This window comes from Triturus cristatus, chromosome 6 (genome assembly GCF_964204655.1).
Source record: "Triturus cristatus chromosome 6, aTriCri1.1, whole genome shotgun sequence".
NCBI classification, from domain to species: domain Eukaryota; kingdom Metazoa; phylum Chordata; class Amphibia; order Caudata; family Salamandridae; genus Triturus; species Triturus cristatus.
The window spans coordinates 1,940,119,341-1,940,139,951 of NC_140589.1; the positions used below are offsets into that span (position 1 = coordinate 1,940,119,341).

Here is a 20,611-nt window from a genome sequence, read left to right on the forward strand (position 1 = left end):
AGCTGGGGGGGGACGCGTGTTAGACCCGGCCTTCTGACATGGCCATCCCCGACCCCTAGCCACACACCCCGACCCGTGCACCTCATTCAGCCCCCGAGTACACGGCCTAGCCGACCCTTCCCGCCAGACCGCACACACACCCGATCCGGACTTTCCCGTCCGTGCCCTCCATCTTCCCAGCACCACAGGGCCCGTGTGCCCACTTCATGCACCTACAATGGCCGCCCGGCCCCAGCACGACCCAGGCCTAGAGGCGCCACCCCGTCTAGAGGACATCGCGCTCCCATGGAGTGAGAAAGGGAGGAGCAGTTTCCATCGCACCTCCGACCTCCCCTTGGGAGATGAGTTTCGATCGGCCCTCCGGACTCCCTGAGGGCTGGCTCCACGCCTGCTGTGTGTCTGGGACTCATCCCGACCCGGCCCTGAAAGGATCAAAGGACGACAGGGCAGGAAACTCCAACAAGCGACCCCCAGGTGCTAAGACCCCTGCCTACACAGACTCCGGACATCAAAGAGGAGTTGACCTATAACAAGGGGTGCTCTGGGACTATCTGGCAGATTCGACTCTGGAACAACGAGAGCCCTGCTGACGTGGTCGCGGCTCCCTTGCAACCTTGGAACACCTGAGCCCTGCTGAGTGACTCGCGGCTCCCTTGAAGATCGTATGACCTCCGAACTTGTGTTTGAGCCTGCTGAGTGACTCGCGGCTCCCCTGAAGATCGTAAGACCTCCGAACTTGTGTTTGAGCCTGCTTAGTGACTCGCGGCTCCCCTGAAGATCGTATGACCTCCGAACTTGTGCTTGAGCCCTGCTGAGTGACTCGCGGCTCCCTTGAAGATCGTAAGACCTCCGAACTTGTGCTTGAGCCCTGCTGAGTGACTCGTGGCTCCCCAAGGACTCCCTCTGTCCGGCTGGACCTCCCCGACCGCAACGTACCCCCCAGCTCGAGGATTGTGAGCTGTGCGCCGGGTACGCTCCTGCATTGATCCGAATCCCCCCAAAGACTGTCCCGCTACCCCCTATCCCCACAGAGACTCTGTGAGCCCGCGCTCTATCTTGTACATATCCCCCTGGTTGATCATAAAGATCCTACGAAGCTGTTTTAGATAAAGATCTATTCCCAAGAACATACAGTGTGGTGTCTCTTTGTTGTGTGGTGCATCGTGTACGATCCTAGATACGGGACTCTTCCCCTGAGGAGTCTCTCGCCAGTGCCCGGTTACGATACCCCGAGGGTAGGGCTCAGGGTGGTCAGGTACCCTTCCTGTCTCCACTGAGGTCGCCTTCCAACACTAAGTAATTGGTATAGGAACCCCGACTTGACTAGAGACAGTTCCTAGAGCACGTAGAATCTCTGGGACCCCAAGGAACCACCCAAGGTGGTGACGAAGGAGACCAACGGGGGATGTGTGCAGTGTGAGAAAACAGACGCGAGCCCCGTACAATTCTATGCGAAAGTTGCGGTTGGAAATTTTTTATTTAAGGACACTTAGGAGAGGATTCTAAGCAAACCCTTTTGGAACTAAGACAGTTCTAAGGCCAGCACCATTAATAGTACCGGAGTACTCGAGCTACCTATCCCAGAGGAGCCGGGTGCATAGGGGTCAAGTGGTTTCGGAAACGCTCGTCTATTTCAATGGCATTGTGCAAAGAAGTGCTGCTGCCGTGAAGAGAAGTGTCCAGTGCGATCTAAGCCTGGATTGGAGATGGAAAGAACCTGAAAGCAGAGGGGACAGAGTCTGGGTCACTAGCCAGTGACCAGGGGCACGATAGGCGAATAACCACCGATGTCAGGTGCTTCAGGTGCGAAGGGGTGAAGCTTGACTCAGCAGCCATGGGGACCAAGAGACGTCGACGATGACCAGGACCTGGATACGAGCTGTGCCCCGAAAGATGTTGAGTGCTGGGGTGTCGGTGTCCGGATTGAACACAACAAACCTTGGCAACAGCAACCCACGCAGGAAGAGAAAAGATGCTTCTGTGCGGACAAGTGAGGTCCTGGTGACTCCCCAAGCAATGAAGAGTCGGGGTACGTCTGGAGCAACCAGGGAAGCCCAATTAAAGTAGTTAAAGATACCTTCTTGGGGACCAACAGGTCAACGGACCGGGGATCGCAAAGGGACCTCGAGAGGAATCACAAAATGCTAATCTCCAGTGAGTTCCCTGCTCCCGGTCAGGGCTACAAGTAACCCAAAGCTCAGCCTCAGGAATCGCCGGGGGACTGATGTTTCTGCAAAGAGACGCGGTGTCATGGGGTTCGGGTTGCACGGTCGCCACAAGGGATACGGGCCTCAGACTTGCTGTGGGCACTGATCGACCTCACAGACCTCGGGAACCCACCTCCTGTAATGCAAAGTTTTTTTGAGTCCTCAGGAGCTTCGGAGATGCTGGCCAGTCAGATGCGTCTTTGGTGCGTGCCAAGCAGGGGAGTAACTCCTTTACTCCAAGGGAGGTTCTTCAGTCATCTATCGCTTTGTAGACCGTCGAAGTTCCAGGATTATGTATCAGAGTTTCGTCCAGGTAAATCTAAAGTCCTATAGCCAGAGGTTCCTACTTTATACCCAAGGAAGGGGTGGGACAAACTCTGGGGACCCACATATGGGAGGGACAGGATAGAGGGGTGGCTACACCCATATCCTTTGTCCAGTTTCGCGCCAGAGCAGGGGCTGGTAGCCCCTGCAACCACTTTGAACTGGACACCCCAGTGACACCAAATGTGCCCCCAGTGCAGACTTCAAACCACTCTTGGAGTGCACCCACCTAGCCCCAATACACTAAAGCCTGTCTTGGAGGCGGTCACACCTCCCTGTGACAAGAATCCTATTGTCAAACCTTCCTCTGCCGGAGTTTCGTCCAGCAGCAGGAGGGCAGACTTGTGTCTGTGGCTGGCAGCATCCATTTTGTGGTGCCCGGGTTCTGTTAAGCTGGTACCGGTGTTGTCATGTTTCTCCCTCTAGGAGGGTGGAATGAAAAATGTCCTAGTAGACACAAAGGAAAGTTTCAATTCTATTAAGGACTCAGAGGCGAGGATTATGCTCTGCTTTCTTTATTTTCCAATACCAGCAGATTCAACATTCACATAAAAAACTCTCTTTCCCATGAACAGGAGGGAAAGGGCAGTCCAAGAGGTCAACCAATCAGCATCCACGCCAGTCCTTAGGATCCGGGAACTGCTGGGATATCTCCTCTTTCTTTGACTGCGAACTGGCCAGAGATCAACGAATTCCCTTAGTCCGTCTTAGATGAGTCCGACCCTGAAAGGAGTAAGACAATATCGAATGAATCCGAACTTAACTATCACAGTGTATCACTAAGCAATACTCCACTGAGGAACTTGGATAAGAAAAACACATAAGGATAGTTGATTATCAATTTCCAATACGGTTATACCCCAAACCCGTAACACTCTCAACCGAAAGGAGAGACCAGTACTTATATCTTACAGAGCTGTCCATCCACAGGTTAGGGCGGGAAAGAGCGACTGGCCCCTCAGGAACTCTGGGAGGGAATAATCATTGCCTCCGAGTCCTTAATAGAATTGAAACTTTCCTTCGTGTCTACTAGGAAATTTTTCATTCTATGGCAGGACCGGAGGCGAGGATTATGCTCGTTCAAAGCTTGTCCACCACCAGGGAAGCCATGTCAATGACCGGTTTAAAGTAAAACCTTTTAAACATCGAGTCTGATGCCCAGTCAGCGGCATTGAGAATATCCTCGAGCCGCGCTCCGGGGGGGAAAAGGCTTTGGAGGCCATAGCTCCTCTCACTGCATGAGTACCGAAGTGCGAGATGTCAATTCCGGCTTCCCTCATGGTCCATCTGACCCATCTTGCAATGGTGGGTGAAGAGACAGCCTTGAAGGGTTTCCTGAGAGAGATCAGCAGTTGGTTTACGCCGTGGGGACGGTGTTCACTCATCATGCTCTCATACGCCTTGAGGCAGCGCACCACACACAACTTGGGTTGATTGTCAAAAGCCGGGTAAGAGATTATCTTAGAGCTCGACTTAGTGCGGCGAGAAATATGAAAGGTGACCCCTTGAGGGGAAAAAATGCGACCGCTGAGATCAAGAGCTCTCACATCCGAAACCCTTCTACAGGAGACTAAACAAAGGAGCATGGCCAACTTCGCGGAGAGCGACAAGTATCTATTCGAAGGCCAGGCCTGAAATAGATGCAAAACTTTGTTCACATCCCACAGCTGGGAGTACCGAGGCAGGGGAGGCAGGGATAAGCGAATACCCCGCAATAACTTACACACGAAAGGGTGTTCCCCCACCGCCGTGCCCTGTACCGGGTCATGGCCCGCCGAAATCGCCGATCTGTAAGAATTTATGGTGCGGTAAGCCAGACCTTCTGGGGCTAGGGAAGCTAGGAAATTCAAGACATGAACCACTTCGCACCCCATGGGATCCTGACCCCGGCTAAGACACCAACCGACCCATCTGTACCAAGCCGAACGATATCTTTTGTTGGTGCTGTCTGCCCATGCTGCTGCCAGGATAGTCTGAGCGTCTCCCGATAAGCCACGGAGTCTCCAATGTTGCCGGAAATCCGCCAGGCCATGAGGGGCATGCGATTCTGCAGAACTAACGGGTGAGGCTGACCTTGGGGATCCCGAAGAATCGTATGATCGAGGGGTAGAAGGATTGGAGAATCCCAAGAAAGTTCCAGAAGAACTGGAAACCATACTTGCGACCTCCAATATGGCGTGACTAGGACTACCCTCGCCTGCTGTCGGCGAACCTGCACCGAGAGGCGCATGACCATCGCAAACGGTGAAAAGGCGTACCCCATCTCCCGGGACCAGTCCTGAAGGAAGGCATCCGTTGCCGCCGCCAAGGGATCCGGCTTCCAACTGAAGAATCGGGGAAGCTGATGGTCCAGGCGCGAGGCAAAGAGGTCCACTGAGAAGGGGCCCCACAGGGCGTGGAGTCTCCGGAAAACGTCGGGGTTCAGTTGCCAGAGGCTGACATCCGACCACTCCCGGGAGCACCAGTCCGATACCACATTGGCCGCACCCGGAAGGTACTTCGCCATCACCGAAACGCTGTTGTTCAGGCAAAATGACCAAAATTCCTTGGCCATGTCCGCTAAGACCTTGGACTTCGTGCCTCCCAGGTGGTTTATGTAACGGACAGCGGACACATTGTCCATCTTGAGAAGGACGTGACAGCTGATCGTGTCCTTCGTCCAACATTTGATGGCGAAGGACCCGGCAAGAAGTTCCAGACAATTGATATGAAGGCGTTGTTCGTCTGCGGACCATTTTCCTCCGGTAAATGAGTCCCCGCAGCGAGCTCCCCAGCCCGACCGGCTGGCGTCCGACTCGATGACTATGTCCGGAGCCGAACCGAAAATGGCCCTCCCATTCCAGGTCTCCATGTGGTCCAGCCACCACTGCATTTCCAACCTCACTTCCTCCGTGAGGGGAACGAGCTCTGAGTACTGTAAACCCTTTCTGAGGTGAGTGGCTTTCAGTCGTTGCAGGGCCCTGTAATGCAGGGGACCCGGGAAAATGGTCTGAATGGAGGAGGAAAGGAGACCCACCACCCTGGCCACTTGTCGAAGGGAGGTGGTGGGCCGCGCCAAGGTGCGCCGGAGCTCCCTCCGGATCTTTGAAACCTTCCTGGAGGGGAGACTTAATGTTTTCTCCACGGAGTCTATGACAAATCCCAGAAACGTTGTTTGTTGGGCCGGAACCAAGAGAGATTTCTTCTCGTTGATGACGAAACCTAGGTCTTGCAAGAGACACACCATCGTTTGAAGCTGTTCTGCCAGCAAGGCGGAAGACTGAGCCACCAGGAGGATGTCGTCTAGGTAAATCAGGAGGCGGAAGCCCCTTGCTCTGAGGTACTCCACCAAGGGCTTGAGCACCTTGGTGAAGCACCAAGGAGCCGAGGAGAGACCGAAAGGTAACGTCGTAAACTCGTACACCTGCCCCTTCCACAGGAATTGAAGGAACCTGCGCTGCGGGGGAAAAATCGGGACGGAAAGGTAGGCGTCCATCAAGTCGAGGCGTACCAACCAGTCGTTTGGACGCAGAAGGTGGCGCAGCAGGTGGATTCCCTCCATTTTGAAATGGCAGTAAACCAACCAGCTGTTGAACTCCTTCAGATTGATAACCGGGCGCTGACCCCCATCTGTCTTGTCCACTAGAAAGATATTGCTTAAGAACCCGCTCGGGTGGAGGGAGGAGCCCACGATCGCCCCTTTGTGGAGGAGATCGCGAACCTCTTCGTCCACCAGAGCCATCTGGGTAGACGTAAAAACCAGAGGCCGAGGCCAGGATTCCTGTCGCGGGGTGCCGTAAAACTCTATGTGAAACCCTTTTACGGTCTGAAGCACCCATGAATCTGCCGTAATGGCCTCCCAATTGTGAGCAAAATGAGCCAACCTGCCTCCCACCGGTAAATGGGGGTAAGGGGAGAGACTCACCTGTTTGATTTTGGAATTGTCCTCTGCCACCTCCCCTGGCTCCTCTGCCACTTCCGTTTCTACGAGACTGGAAGAATTCCTGCTTGGGTTGATCACCCGCCTTCTTGAAGCCTTTGTTGGGAGCTTGAGTGTAGAAGCGGCCGGTCGAGTGCCCCCGGCCACGACCGGCCCTGACAAAAAGCTTTGGATGAAACACTCTTTTAATGGACGCCTGAGCCTTATCCAGTGTGGTGAAGGTGGAAGCAAACTTAGTGAGTTCTTTCACAAAAGGCTCGCCAAAAAGTCCCCCATCCGCCACTGCGCCAGCCTCTGAGGAGGCCAGGTCCCCCAATTTGGGGTCCACCTTAAGTAGTAAGGAGCGTCGCCTTTCTGCTGCTAGGGCGCAGTTTGCATTCCCCAGGAAGACGATAGCTCGCTGGGCCCAGCCTGAGATCGACTCCGGGGAAAGTGGCGTACCAGAGGCTTTTGCTTCCTCGGCAAGGTCTAAAATCTTGGTCAAAGGATCGCAGGCATCCAGGAGCTTGTCCTGGCAAGCTTTCCAGGACCTATCAATTCCTTTCTTGGGGTCTCGAATATAGTTCTGGAGAAAAGTGGCCATCCACGCATCAATCTCCGGAGTGACCACTACTTTGCCCGGAAGGGCAGGTCGAGGGCACTCTGCCCTCAGGCAGGCCCTAACCTCCTCTTCTAGGGGCTTCCTCATCCTGCTGGCGACAAATTGCGTTACTTTTTTGCCTGGAGTCCATATCGATGAACGGGGATGGACTAGGTCCTCTGGGACTAACATGTCCGCAGGACTTTCTGGCATGCTCTGTGTTGGGCGCCAAGGTCAGGAAGGACCAGGCTCGTCAAGGGACTCTGGAGGAGACTTGCAGTCCTCATCCTCTTGGATTCCTGGGTAGAAAGGGCCACCCTCATCTAAAGGATCTACCTGGGACACAGGGGAACGCGCTAAGAAGGATGCTTTAAGGCGTTCAAAGGCCCCCTCTTCCATCGCCGCTTCCGCTTTACTCTTGGGGCGTGCTGGGGCCTGTCGTTCCCCAGAAGCATAGGCGCAAGCGACCTTCATAAGCCGCCTCTCAAAGGGACCCATAGCTGCAGCGACGGCGTGATGGATGGAACCGTCCACCGCGTCGCAGAAATTATCGTCCACCGGGAGGACCTGAGAGGTCTCTTCCTCAAAATATTCCCCTTCCATAATACTGGTGGCTTTCCAATGCGACTGAATAGTCTTTACTTTTGGCGAACCTAAGGTTCTAACACTGTGGCAGGAGGGAACCCAAAAATTTGGACTTGCAAGCAAGGAATTCTGGGTAACCAACCCTGGGGCCTACACCCACAAAATCAAGGGGGTATTTTCACTGCCCGAAGTTATAGGCAGGAGCTAAAAGCCTGGGCCGGCCCCAATCGGTATGACAGCCTTTTTTTTTCTTCTTTTTTTTATATATAACTCACTGGGACACTACCGACCTTCGTGCGGGCGTCAGGCTGCGGGGAAACAGACCCGAGATCGGGTGTCAGTGCTCCAGGCTGGCGGGCGTCTCGCTCGGCGGGTACGCAACGATACACTTTCTGACAGGAAAGCGTTCCCGCCAAGCGAGCGATTTCAAAGAGAGACGCGCGGCACTAGCGCCCTCTGGCGGCCACTTCAGCACGCCGCAAGCCCGCAACAGATACCACGAAAGGAGCGATGAAAACTCTCCAGCGGTAAACAGAAATGAAGGCACCTGAAAACAAAGCGCAGCGCTCGCGCGACACAGTGCCCTCAAATACCATACATTAGAACAATCACCAAGAAAAACACGTCAAAACATAGAGTGCAAATGGAAAAAGAACTTATCTGCTGGCAAGCAGGAAAAGAAAGAGGAGATATCCCAGCAGTTCCCGGATCCTAAGGACTGGCGTGGATGCTGATTGGTTGACCTCTTGGACTGCCCTTTCCCTCCTGTTCATGGGAAAGAGAGTTTTTTATGTGAATGTTGAATCTGCTGGTATTGGAAAATAAAGAAAGCAGAGCATAATCCTCGCCTCCGGTCCTGCCATAGAATCACACCTCCCACGCCAGATACTGGCGGGGAGGTATGATTTCAAAGTGTTTGACACCAAACACGACATGTTTCTGTGCATCCGTTTAAAAGTTAGCATTTACTGTGAGGTTATAATGCACTTAAGAGTATATGGTCTGGCTGCATCACATACAACCCCGGAGAATAGATTCCGAAGGCTGTAGAGAGGCTCTGCTCATGCATGGGCACCCTCTCACATGAAAACCAAGCACCCTGCCTTCAGGATTGTTAAGGCCTGCAATAGGGGTGACTGATAGGTAAATATGTGTAGTGATCAGAAGTGATATAGGTAACCTATATCACAGTAAGGGGTGTATGCACCACCTTACCCAGGCTGCAGTAGCATACCTGTGGTGTCATTTTGGAAGGCTTCCCAGGGGTGGCATAATACATGCTACAGCCCCTGGTAGGCCTCAGGGGTACCTATGCCCTTGGTACATAGTATACCATATACTAGGGACTCATAAGGGTACCCCAGTATCCAATCTGGAGTTTACCTAAAGTACAGGGAATCTATTTAGAGTGAAAACAGAAAGGCTGGGGTCCTGATTAGCAGGGTCCCAGCCAGACTAAGTCGAAAAACAGTGAAACATCATTAAAAAGTGGGGGTAACTATAAGAAGCTGATCCTACTCTCCTACACAACCCCCCCCCCCCCCAAACGCAGGGACATTAAACTAACCTTGACCAGTTGAGTCTTCTTGTTCTAAGTGGAAATACCTAGAGAGTCCATCTGCATTGGCATGGTTACTCCCAGGTCTATGTTCCACTGTATAGTCCATCCCATGTATGGAAATGGACCACCTCAACGTTTGGGGTTTTCACCCTTCATCTTTTAGCCATAAGAGAGGCTTATGGTCTGTCTGAACAGTGAAGTGAGTGCCAAACAAGTATGGCCTCAACTTCTTCAGAGCCCAAATCCACAACAAATACCTCCCTCTCATTAGCTGACCAACGTTTCTCTCTGGAGGTCAGCCTTCTGCTAATAAAAGCTACTGGCTGGTCCTGACCTTCATCATTCAATTGTGATAAAACAGCCCCTACCCTCAATTCAGATGCATCTGTTTGGACAATAAATTGCTTGGAGTAGTCTGGACTCTGCAGAATGGGAACAGTGCACATGGCCTGCTTCAGGTCATCAAATGCCTTGTGACAGCTAACCGTCCACTGAATTTTCTTTTGGCATTTTCTTAGAAGTGAAGTCATTCAAGGGGGTCACTATGGATCCATACCCCTTGGCAAATCTTCTGTAATACCCAATCAGGCCCAAGAAAGCTCTCACCTGAGTATGGGTAGTAGGAGCAACCCAGTCCATGATGGTCTGGATTTTGCTCTGCAATGGTTGAACCTGGCCTCCACCTACAAGGTGGCCCAGGTACACAACCTGACTCTGCCCTATCTGGCACTTGGTGGCCTTGATAGTTAGGCCTGCTTTCTGCAGGGCCTCCAAAACATTTCTCCGGTGGACCAGGTGATCCTCCCAGGTGGAGCTGAAGACCGCAATATCCTCTAGATATGCTGCACTATAGGCTTCCAGACCTGTAAGGTCTTTGTTCACCAGCTTTTGAAAAGTGGCAGGTGCATTCTTCAAACCAAAGGGCATCACCACAAATAGGTAGTGTCCACCAGGGGTAGGACATGCTGTCTTTGGCTTTGCATCATAGCTAGTCTGCTCTGCCAGTAGCCAGCTGTCAAGTCAAATGTGCTCAAGCTTGCTGAGGTCAAAGTATCTATAAACTCATCTGCTCTGGGTATTGGGTAGTCATCAGTCCTAGTGACTGCATTGAGACCCCTGTAGTCTACACAAAACCTCATCTCTATCTCTCTTACCACCCTGGGTGTGAGGTTTAGGTACTAAGACCACTGGAATAGCCCAAGGGCTATCTGAGGTTTAATGACTCCCAAATCCAACATCTTCTGGACTTCAGTCCTAATACAGTCCCTGACATGGTCAGGTTGCCTGTAAATCTTATTTTTAACAGGCAGACTGTCCCCAGTGTCCACTTCATGAGTGCACCAGGTAGTCTCTGACTTGGAGTCGGGGAAAACATATGCCTATACTCATTGAGCACCTGTCTGCAATCAGCTTGCTGCTGGGCAGTGAGGCTGCTTGCCACGGCTACACCATCTACTGACCCATCATCAGGGTTCTGTGAGAACAGGTCAGGGAGTGGATCACTCTCTTCCTCCTGTACCTCATCAGTAGCCATGAGCAAGCCCATGTCTGCCCTGTCAATACGTGGTTTCAGTCTGTTGACATGGAGTACCCTATGGGGGCTCCTGGGAGTTCCAAGGTCTACCAAGTAGGTAACCTCTCCCTTCTGTTCAACAATTGTATGGGGGGCCACTCCACTTGTCCTGGAGAGCTGCTGGGCCACAGGCTCCAACACCCATACTTTCTGCTCTGGCTGGTAAACAGTCAGCACACCCTTTTGGTCATGTCAGGCCTTTTGCAATTCCTGTCTAGCCTCAAGGTTTTTAGTGTCCTTCATGTACTCTGCCACCCTGGAGCGGAGACCAAGTACATAGTCCACAATATCCTGTTTGGGAGGTTTGAGAGGTAACTCCGATCCCTCCGTCACTAGACACAATAGACCCCTAACAGGATGTCCAAACAGAAGTTCAAAAGGGCTGTAACCAACCCCCTTCTGAGGAACCTTTCTGTAGGCAAATAGAAGGCAGGGCAAAAGTATGTCCCATCTGCGCCTAAGCTTTTCTGGGAGACCTTTAATCATGCCCTTTAAGGTTTTGTTGAATCTCTCAACCAAACCATTGCATTGTGGGTGATGGGGTGTGGTGAATTTGTAATTCACTCCACACTCCTTCCACATAGCAGTCAAGTATCTAGACATGAGGTTTGCATCTCTGTCTGATACTACCTCCTTAGGGAAACCCACTCTGGAAAATACTCCCAGGAGGGCTCTTGCCACCACAGGAGCTGTGGTGGTCCTAAGTGGAATGGCTTCTGGGTACCTAGTGCCATGGTCCACCACCACAAGGATAAATCTGTGCCCAGAGGCTGTCTGTCAGGTTCCTATGGTCATGAGTACACTCTCTATCTTTAGGGACACTGTTGCTGCCATCATGGGGCTCTAGCCCCAAGCTTTTTGAAGCTTTCTGAAGCTCCAGGGATTCCCTATCCAATGCAACTACTCTCTCTTGATCCTAAGCTTAGCTTCCTCAAACTTAAGCAGTCTGCATTTTCTCTCCTAGGAGGACTCCCTCTTCTGGGAGGTAGAGCTCCTATGAGAAACAGAAGTCCCTACAGAGGTATCAGAATGATTAGATTCCTGAGAAGGAGATCTTGATCTTCTGGGCCCTCTGCTAACTCTTCCAGGTGGGGTAAAGAGAGGACCACTGAGGTCTTCTCCATCACCTTCAGGAAAAGTTGCATTGTCCAGGTTGGAATCATTTTGATCCTGCTGGCCAGTATCAGATTCAGGGTCATAGTAGTGTTCAATACCTTCTGCTGCCCCACCCACCTTGCCTGTCTCATCAGACCCTGGAGTCTTTCTGAGGTCATCTGCAAGCATCTTGTAAGTGTTTTAGTGCTACACTCTCTTGTCTTGTTCAATCATATTATTTGTAAAGCGCACTACTTACCCGTGAGGGTCTCAAGGCGCTGGGGGGAGGGGAATGCTGCTACTGCTCGAAAAGCCAGGTCTTGAGGAGTCTTCTGAAGGTCAGCAGGTCTTGGGTCTGCCGTAGGTGGGTGGGGAGGGTGTTCCAGGTCTTGGCGGCGAGGTGGGAGAACGATCTGCTGCCGGAGGTCGCTCTTTGGATGCGGGGACTTGTTAAATTGGACTTGCCCTTATAGTTATACTTGGTGACTTTTTGCAGATCTTTTAGACTTGTTTGTTCGAAGATGGCTACTTCTGGACCTACCATGTCTGGAGTGCGAGTGAAAGTAGACTTTGGTTTACAGCCTGACAAATTAGTTTCCATTTCCTCTCTGTTATTTAAGCAAAACAACATTCTTAAGCGTGATCTTCCTAAAGAAGGCGAAGATGTCTTGATTCAGTGTGAACTTGTTGCATGTGATACTTGGGACAAATGATATGCCCTTACTCAGAATTTCCACTTCGCCCTCACTGAGTTGATGTTTTGATAGGTTGAAAATAGGAATTGTGTCTGAGGAAAGGCGCAACCTGCCACTCCTCACTTCCAATATTGCTGGTTTTCATATATGGTTGTGGAGGTGGTGGGTCTTTTTGATGGTAGTTCCCTCAGTTCGGTCTCTGATACCTCACCCTGCCTCTGTTGTAGCCTCTCCCTGAAAAAGTGGGATGATGTTGGTAATGTTGATTTTGTTCGGCTTCTCTACCTCCTCTCGGTCTGTAGTTGGCGTGTAGCGTGTTTCACAGATGATTTCACAAACGCAAGAAATTACACATTGTGATTCTGATCCTAAGTTCAACACGTAGAACATTGCAATACCTGCATTATACCGCCCGTTTATTCTCCAACAAAATCAGACCTGTTACTGTCCCTAACTGGGTTGGGGGCATGTATTCATGATGGAATGAACTTCATTCTCGGACCAGTGCATGAACAGATATAAAGCACTGCATTTCATGCAACACCACAGACGTTAGTGTAAACCTACTGTTGACCAGATCACGTGCTGGTACACTATCATTCACAAGAGGGCACACATTCCAGAAGCATTCTGGGCCCGCAAGTGGGAGTCTCTGAGGAAATAAAAGTCAAGCAAGACCCTCTCCGCCATAGACGCCAGCTATAGGTTAACATAATCTCTACTCAGTCAATGTTAAAAGTAAATGTGCTTTCTGGAAAGGCTCCCTCTAGCTAAGAGTAAGGCTACACTGTGTCCCTTCACCAAAACCAAGGGTAACTCCTGCCTGCAATGTTCACACATCAGCGCCTTGAGACCCTTACGGATGAGTAGTTGCGCTTTACAAGCCACCTGATTGATTGGTTCACATCCGCTTGAAGGGGGCGAACTGACGAGAGCTGATCCAGTTACCTTGCCATTGCCGACCGCTCTTCTTCCTGTAGGATGGCATTTGTGACCGGGTGGCATCGCTGCTGCTGGCTTCTGCTGCTGAATAGTGGGGGTGATGAGAGGGTGTGTCCTGTGAGTCCGGGGACGCAGCAGTACAGGAAGGCATAGAGCATAACGTAAGAAATAAATGTTTTTAAAGTAGTTTTTGGTGAGCCGCGCAGCAGAAATCAAAAGCTCGGTTGTCATTTTAAGTATCCAATGCAACCCCTACTATGAAAGTGAAAGTGCGGTATGGCGCGCTGTTAAAAAGTAAGAAATGAATGTTTGTAAAGTTGCTTTTGGCAAGCCGCGAATAAGAAAACAAAAGCACGGCCGCCATTTTACATATTAGGCGCGGTGTGCACGATACTATGACAGTGAAAGTGCGGCATGGTGCGTTGTCAAAAATGAAAACAACAAACAAAAGAAAAGTGTGGCCACCATTACTCCAGCTGAGGCGCGTTCCAGGCAAGTTAAATATATATATTTTTAAAAAAGCGTTGTGGAAGAGTGTGTCCTGCAGCAAGCAGAAGAAAAAACATTTAAGAAAACAGTGCTCCGAGGCTGTGTTTAAAACATACAGAGTAACAACACACGTAACAGAGGGTGTCCTCATGGGAGGTTACAAGAAGAGAAGAGGCGGTACTAAGGAGGGACAACTAAGCCGATTGACCAATGAAAAGCTACCATTTACAAAGGACAGTGACAGGAGCCAATTAAAAACATGGGCGTAAAGTGGGCGGAGCTTCATGCCCATATGCTGAACACAGCATGTCTCGAAGAGACTGTGCAAGTGCTGACTAGGCAAGACCTAAAGGCACGCCACAGACTTGCCACATAGCTGGACATCCTCTGGTGTCCACTCACTTCGCAGGCAGTGAGAGCGCAATTGAAAACAGGCCTGTAAATCTTGTTTTTGGCAGTTTCCAGCACTTGATCTCTTATGTTGGGAGCTGTGCTCAACATCTTTTTATTTTTGGTTTATAATGGCCCCAAAACTATCTGCATCGCCTCTGTGGGCTGGAATTTGCCTTTTGGAATATTTATGCCCTACGACAACTGGGTTCTCAAGAACGTGTTCGGCATGGCAACGTGTTTTTTAGATCCACAATAAAATAACTGCAGGTAAAGTCTGGTCCCTGAAACGTGAGCCTAATCTCTGGCTGCTGCATGTGGGCACTGACAGCGCTAATAAGGACGAGTGATGGGGCATTGAAGGAGGCCCGGGAGCATTCCTTAGCCTTCACTGCTTGTTAAAGGATAAGCACATTATGTGCATGCTCTCCACATGACTCTAGGACTGAGACGATGGGAGAAAGACATTGGGAGGGAACTCTCACAAGAGGAGTGGGAAAGAGTTGGTCAGTCCAGTTTGAGGCATGACAGATTCTGCTCCAGATCTACCAACATTTCAAGTGTTCTGACTTCAGAGGGAGTAAAGTTCCACAGAGATGGGGCTGACAAAACAGCTGCTGGTCTATAGTCTTACAAGTGCTTGGCGTCTGACTGATTCTGACCCAGCCCTCTCAGTCTTAGAGAGGGCCTGCCTGTTTGACTGCCCCTGCTGACATTTCTACAGGGCTTCCTCCCAGTCCCCAGGTGTTGGCAGATAGGATTTTACTCCCCTACAAACATTCACAACTTATCCGAGCTCCTGTTTCCTGTCATTAAACTTGCAGGATCTATTAGTTCTGGTTCACGCTTGTTTGGGTAGTTTTCCTGCCACCCGATATTCTCCGGACAGGGAGCTGCAGACAGGGGATCAACTCTCACTATGGGGAGGAAAGGCTCACAGCCCAAGTTTCCCATTAAGATACCAAAAAGATCCCAATCACCCTCTTTTAGTTGGCAGCACAGCACCAACTCAGCACCAACGCAGCCCCAACACAGCACCAGTGCAGCACCAACTCAGCACCAACGCAGCCCCAACACAGCACCAGTGCAGCACCAACTCAGCACCAATGCAGCCCCAACACAGCATCAGTGCAGCACCAACTCAGCATCACTGAGCACCAGCACAGCCCCACCGGAGCACCACCAAATCATACCTCAGCATCACTCAGCACCACCTGAGTACCACCTCCATACAAGCACAACATTACCTCAGCATCACTCAGCACCACCTTAACATCAGCGCAGCACCACCTCAGCACCAGTGCAGCACCAACTCAACATCACTGAGCACCAGCACAACACCACTGGAGCACCACCAAATCATAACTCAGCATCACCTCAGCATTACTCAGCACCACCGGAGTACCACCTCCACACAAGCACAACCATTACCTCAGCATCACTCAGCACCACCTGAGTACCACCTCAACACAAGCACACCATTACCCCAGCACCAGCGCAGCGCCACCTCAGCACCAGTGCAGCACCAACTCAACATCACAGAGCACCAGCACAACACCACCGGAGCACCGCCAAATCATACCTCCGCATCACTCTGACCCACCTGAGTACCACCTCCACACAAGCACAACCATTACCTCAGCTTCACTTAGCACCACCTCAGCATCAGTGCAGCACCACAACAGCACCAGTGCAGCACCAACTCAACATCACTGAGCACCAGCACACCACCACTGGAGCACCACCAAATCATACCTCAGCATCACTCCGTACCACCTCCACACAAGCACAACCATTACCTCAGCTTCACTCAGCACCATCTCAGCACCACCTCAGCACCAGTGCAGCACCAACTCAACATCACTGAGCACCAGCACAGTCCCACCGGAACACCACCAAATCAACCTCCGCATCACTCGGCACCACCTGAGTACCACCTCCATACAAGCACAACATTACCTCAGCATCACACAGCACCACCTTAGCATCAGCGCAGCACCACCTCAGCACCAGTGCAGCACCAACTCAACATCACTGGGCACCAGCACAGCACCACCGGAGACCACCAAATCATAATTTAGCATCACCTCAGCATTACTCAGCACCACCGGAGTACCACCTCCTGAACCTGGTAGCTGGTGGAGGCGGAGGCAGCAGGAAGTTCAGAGTGAGGAGGTAAGTGACAACATCCGTTGGTCCGTCTGCTGGAGCGCCACAGTGGAAGGGCTACTAAAACTTGCCTCTGGGTATAATCCGCAGGAGCCTTAGGAATACCGGGGAGTTCTAAGTAAACGAGGATTTATACTTTTTATGTCCCAGGGACTTGCCACTCAATGCTGCCTGCTAAAAGCAGGATCCTCTCCCACTTTCTTTGAAATCTGTATATTTGGTTCTGGTTGCTGAGTAGTCCTAGACTCCGGCTAGCCATTGATTGGCCATTGGCCTCTCTCCATACCAGTGCCTGTACCTATACCTGGCTTCTGTCCTGTACGTTGGCCTGCACCCCGCAGAAGCCGAAGCTGGAGTTATTCCGTACGTGGTGCGGGTATGAGAGGTGTGGAGAGGCCTGGCGTGTGCTGCTGAGTTGTCCCCTCCTTTCTGGTCACTGGCTACTTGAGGCTTCTTAGGAGTTACTGGCAACCCATTGACAATCTATTCATAAGCTGTAAGAAAACAGGACTTTTTGCAGATGTCCCCTCATGTTTTTCCCCCATTTGTATACTAGAGACTGGTTTTCGACTCTGACAGTGCACTGAAGCCTGCTAACCAGGCCCCAGTGCACTCTCCCTAAATGTTATGTTATGTTATGTTATGTTATGTTATGCACTTTTGTATTGCGCACAGCTGCCCCAGCTAAGGGGCGTCCTGGCGCATGGCAGGCAATGTGCAACAGATAGCAGAAACACAACACAGATAAAAGATCTATTTAAAAAAGAAACGTTTTCAGAGCTTTGCGAAAGGCCAAGAGGTCAGTCAGTAGCCGCAAGTCCACTGGGAGGGAATTCCAGGTTCAGCCGCCCTCACCCTAAAAGAGCGACCACCAGCCCGACACAACCTGTATCGGGGGACCACCGCGAGCGCTTGGCTTCCCGATCTCAAAGCGCGGGAAGGAACATACCACGACAGGAGGTCAGCAAGAATTGGCGGACCTACTCCCCTCAAGATCTTAAACGCCAAACACAACACCTTGAACTGGATGCGTGATTTAATGGGGAGCCAATGCAAGGATCTCAAGACACCTGAGACAGAGCTCCTTCGGGGTAAGCCTACAATGGCTCTAGCCGCGGCATTCTGCACTCGTTGAAGGCGGGTAGTCTCCGCCATGTTGGTCCCTACCAAAAGCGAGCTGGCATAGTCCAGGCGAGATAATACCGTGGCCTGGACTATCAGCTGCCTGGTACCACGGTCAAAGAACTTAAGAATGGGCCTCAGCGACCGCAGGATGCCAAAACAACCGGCCGCGATTTTCTTCGAGTGGCCCTCGTAACTGAGAGCGGGATCCATCCACACTCCCAGATTCCTAAGTTCAGTGACCGGGAGAGGGGCCGGCCCCAGTTCAATGGGCCACCACTTGTCCCCCCACAGTTCCGCCTTCCTGCCAACGATCATGATCTCGGTTTTCTTCGCGTTGAGCTGGAGACAGTTGTTCTTCATCCAGCTTGCCACCGCCCTAAGTCCACTCTGAAACCTGGGGGCATCCCGATCCGCATCCCCGCTGATAGTCACCGCTAGCTGAGTATCGTCAGCATACGAGACCATAGTCATGTCCCATTGCTTGACGATCTCAGCCAGCGGTCTCACATACAGATTGAAAAGCGTGGGACTCAGCGAGGAGCCTTGCGGGACCCCCTGTCTCAGAGGAAGGAATTGGGACTGGTACGGTGGCAGCGCAACGCTAAAGAAACGATCGTATAGGAAAGAGCGAAACCACTGGAGGGCAGAGCCACCCAGCCCGACCTCCTCCAGGCGATGCAACAGGATAGGATGGGACACGGTGTCGAACGCGGCGCTCAGATCTAATAAAACGAGCGCCGCTGTCTGCCCCGCATCCATCACTGTGCGTAGGTGTTCAGCCATGGAGAGAAGGGCAGACTCCGTGCTGTGACCAGCACGGAAGCCATTTTGGGTGGGATCCAAGATGTTAAACTGGATGAGGTGGGCCGAGAGAACTTTGTTGACATGGGCCTCCATTACTTTGGTAGGCCAGGGAAGCAAAGAGATAGGCCGATAGTTTTCAGGCTTGTCTGGGTCCAGTGAGGGCTTCTTAAGGATGGGGGAAACCATCGCCCGCTTCCAGCTACGGGGGACCGTGCCCGACTCCAACGAGATGTTGATCAGGGAGTGTATCACGGTCCGACCCACGAACGACTCATCTCTAAAGAGAGCCGAACTGAGAGGGTCGGCGGGGGACCCAGATTTCACCTGCTTTGCCAAGATGTTAAACCCTTCCAATGTCAACAGGGGAAGCGAGTGCAGGGCTGTGTCTCCACAGATGGAAATCGGAGACTCAACTGGGGGTCCTGTGGATGGAAATGTGACTTGTAATTGGAATCCCAAATTGACAGAGACCATATGTCTCTTGTAAGTCCCTGTTAAGTGGTAGAGTGGTTACCAGGGCATGGGTGGTAAAGGGGTACTCAGGGCCTGCAGCACTGGTTGTGCCACCCTGAGTGACCCAGGTAAACGGATGTCAGCTGGCCTGCTACTGCAGACTGCAGGAGCAGGGTTCATTGCTCCATTTCAACTTTGTCCTCACCATGTGTGGCAGGGTCACAGCACTGCCCTTAACTATATGTCAGTCACCCTGGGAGACGGCCTTGTGTGCTCAGGAGGCAGGGTGCAGTATATTAAGAATATAGAAAGTACAAGCTTACATGTTTCTATAGTGACTTTACCATTAAAGTACACTGTAAATGATAACATCGGCTTGCAACTCAGGCAGACCCGGGTTGCTAGTGACATGTAAATATGTTGAGTTTGGTGTCAACCAACATGCCTTTTCTCCTCTGACATGAATCTGATGTCATGCACCCAGGTTGCTACCCAGTAGTAGCCCACCTGGTTACCCTAGCTGACGTGCTTTGGCTGGCCAGCCCAGATTTTCCTGCGCCAGCCGCAGCCCAGACAAGCTTCTGACCTCCTGCCAGGCAGTGTGAACTTTCCCAAGTGTCGGAACAAAGGCTTGGGAAGGTAGGAGGTCACACCCCCCTCCTCCCAGGAAGGCTAGTGAAGTGACACATCAGAGCGGTGAGCTTCAAAGGTTTCCTCCACTCTGATATGCATCTGGCCTGTCCCCCTGAGGAGGAAACAGCCCTCCCATTGCCCCTGGCGCGCTTGGACCCAGGCAATGAGGGGAAATGGGTAAGCAGGAGTGCTGGCCACACCTCCAGGGGGAGCAGACTGTTCTGCACACCTAAAATGATTTTCTGACATCTTTAGGAGGACTGAAATAGTGGGTTCTGGGTTGAAAAGGTGACCTACACTAACAGATGTGGTCACATCAGGGGCGGATTCGCTGTGAAGGACTAGCTGACCATTGGCTACCAGCTCTCATACCCCTAATACCACTAAATCCAGGATTTAAGGGGCACCCCTGACACCAGACCCTCAGCTCTGATCAACATACTTCAAAGAAGGACACCAAGAAGACCGTTTTCAACAACCACAAGTCTTTGCCCCGGCGACAAAAGAAAAGGGGGATACTGCATCCCTAAGGCCACCCTGCTTGGAACTGTGTGATCGACCTTCGTCCTTGGCCAAAACTCTGCACTCCCTGGCAGGGGGACCCCCGAAGGAGCCAGAAGCAGCTTCAGACTTGGCAGTGACCACACTCTTGTGTATTTGCATCTCCTTTCTGGTGGTGTCGTCTCAATGGTAAAAGCATCTTTGGCGCGACCTGTTTAAAGACCACTGAATGCCAGAAGTAAGCACCGCCCCCGGGCTCCACAGCCAGATAAAATTGAAATGACTGTTGGACCTTGTACGACCTTGGTCCAGGGACCCATAAGAACTGTACCCTGCGAGGTGACCGATTGGCACTAGCAGATTTTCCTGTTGACCGCAATGTTAAATGACTGCACTATTTAATGCATTTTATTTTCAAATACTTTGAAGGTGTATCAGTGTCTTGTGAAGCCATCAAAGCCATGGGTCAGGACAAGCCAGATAGAGATCAACTGGGGACAATTGTTATAGACCCTTGACCCTTCTTAGGCAGGTCAGTCCCCATGCCGCACAGCACCACCTGTGTG

At 51.6% G+C, this 20,611-nt stretch overlaps 1 protein-coding gene across 1 annotated transcript in view; it reads right to left on the minus strand.

The window, feature by feature from the left end:
• The window catches only part of LOC146822546 (NACHT, LRR and PYD domains-containing protein 12-like), a 193,754-nt gene that overhangs the window by 37,814 nt on the left and 135,329 nt on the right, over nt 1–20,611 (minus strand). The gene's annotated exons all lie outside the window — the stretch shown is intronic.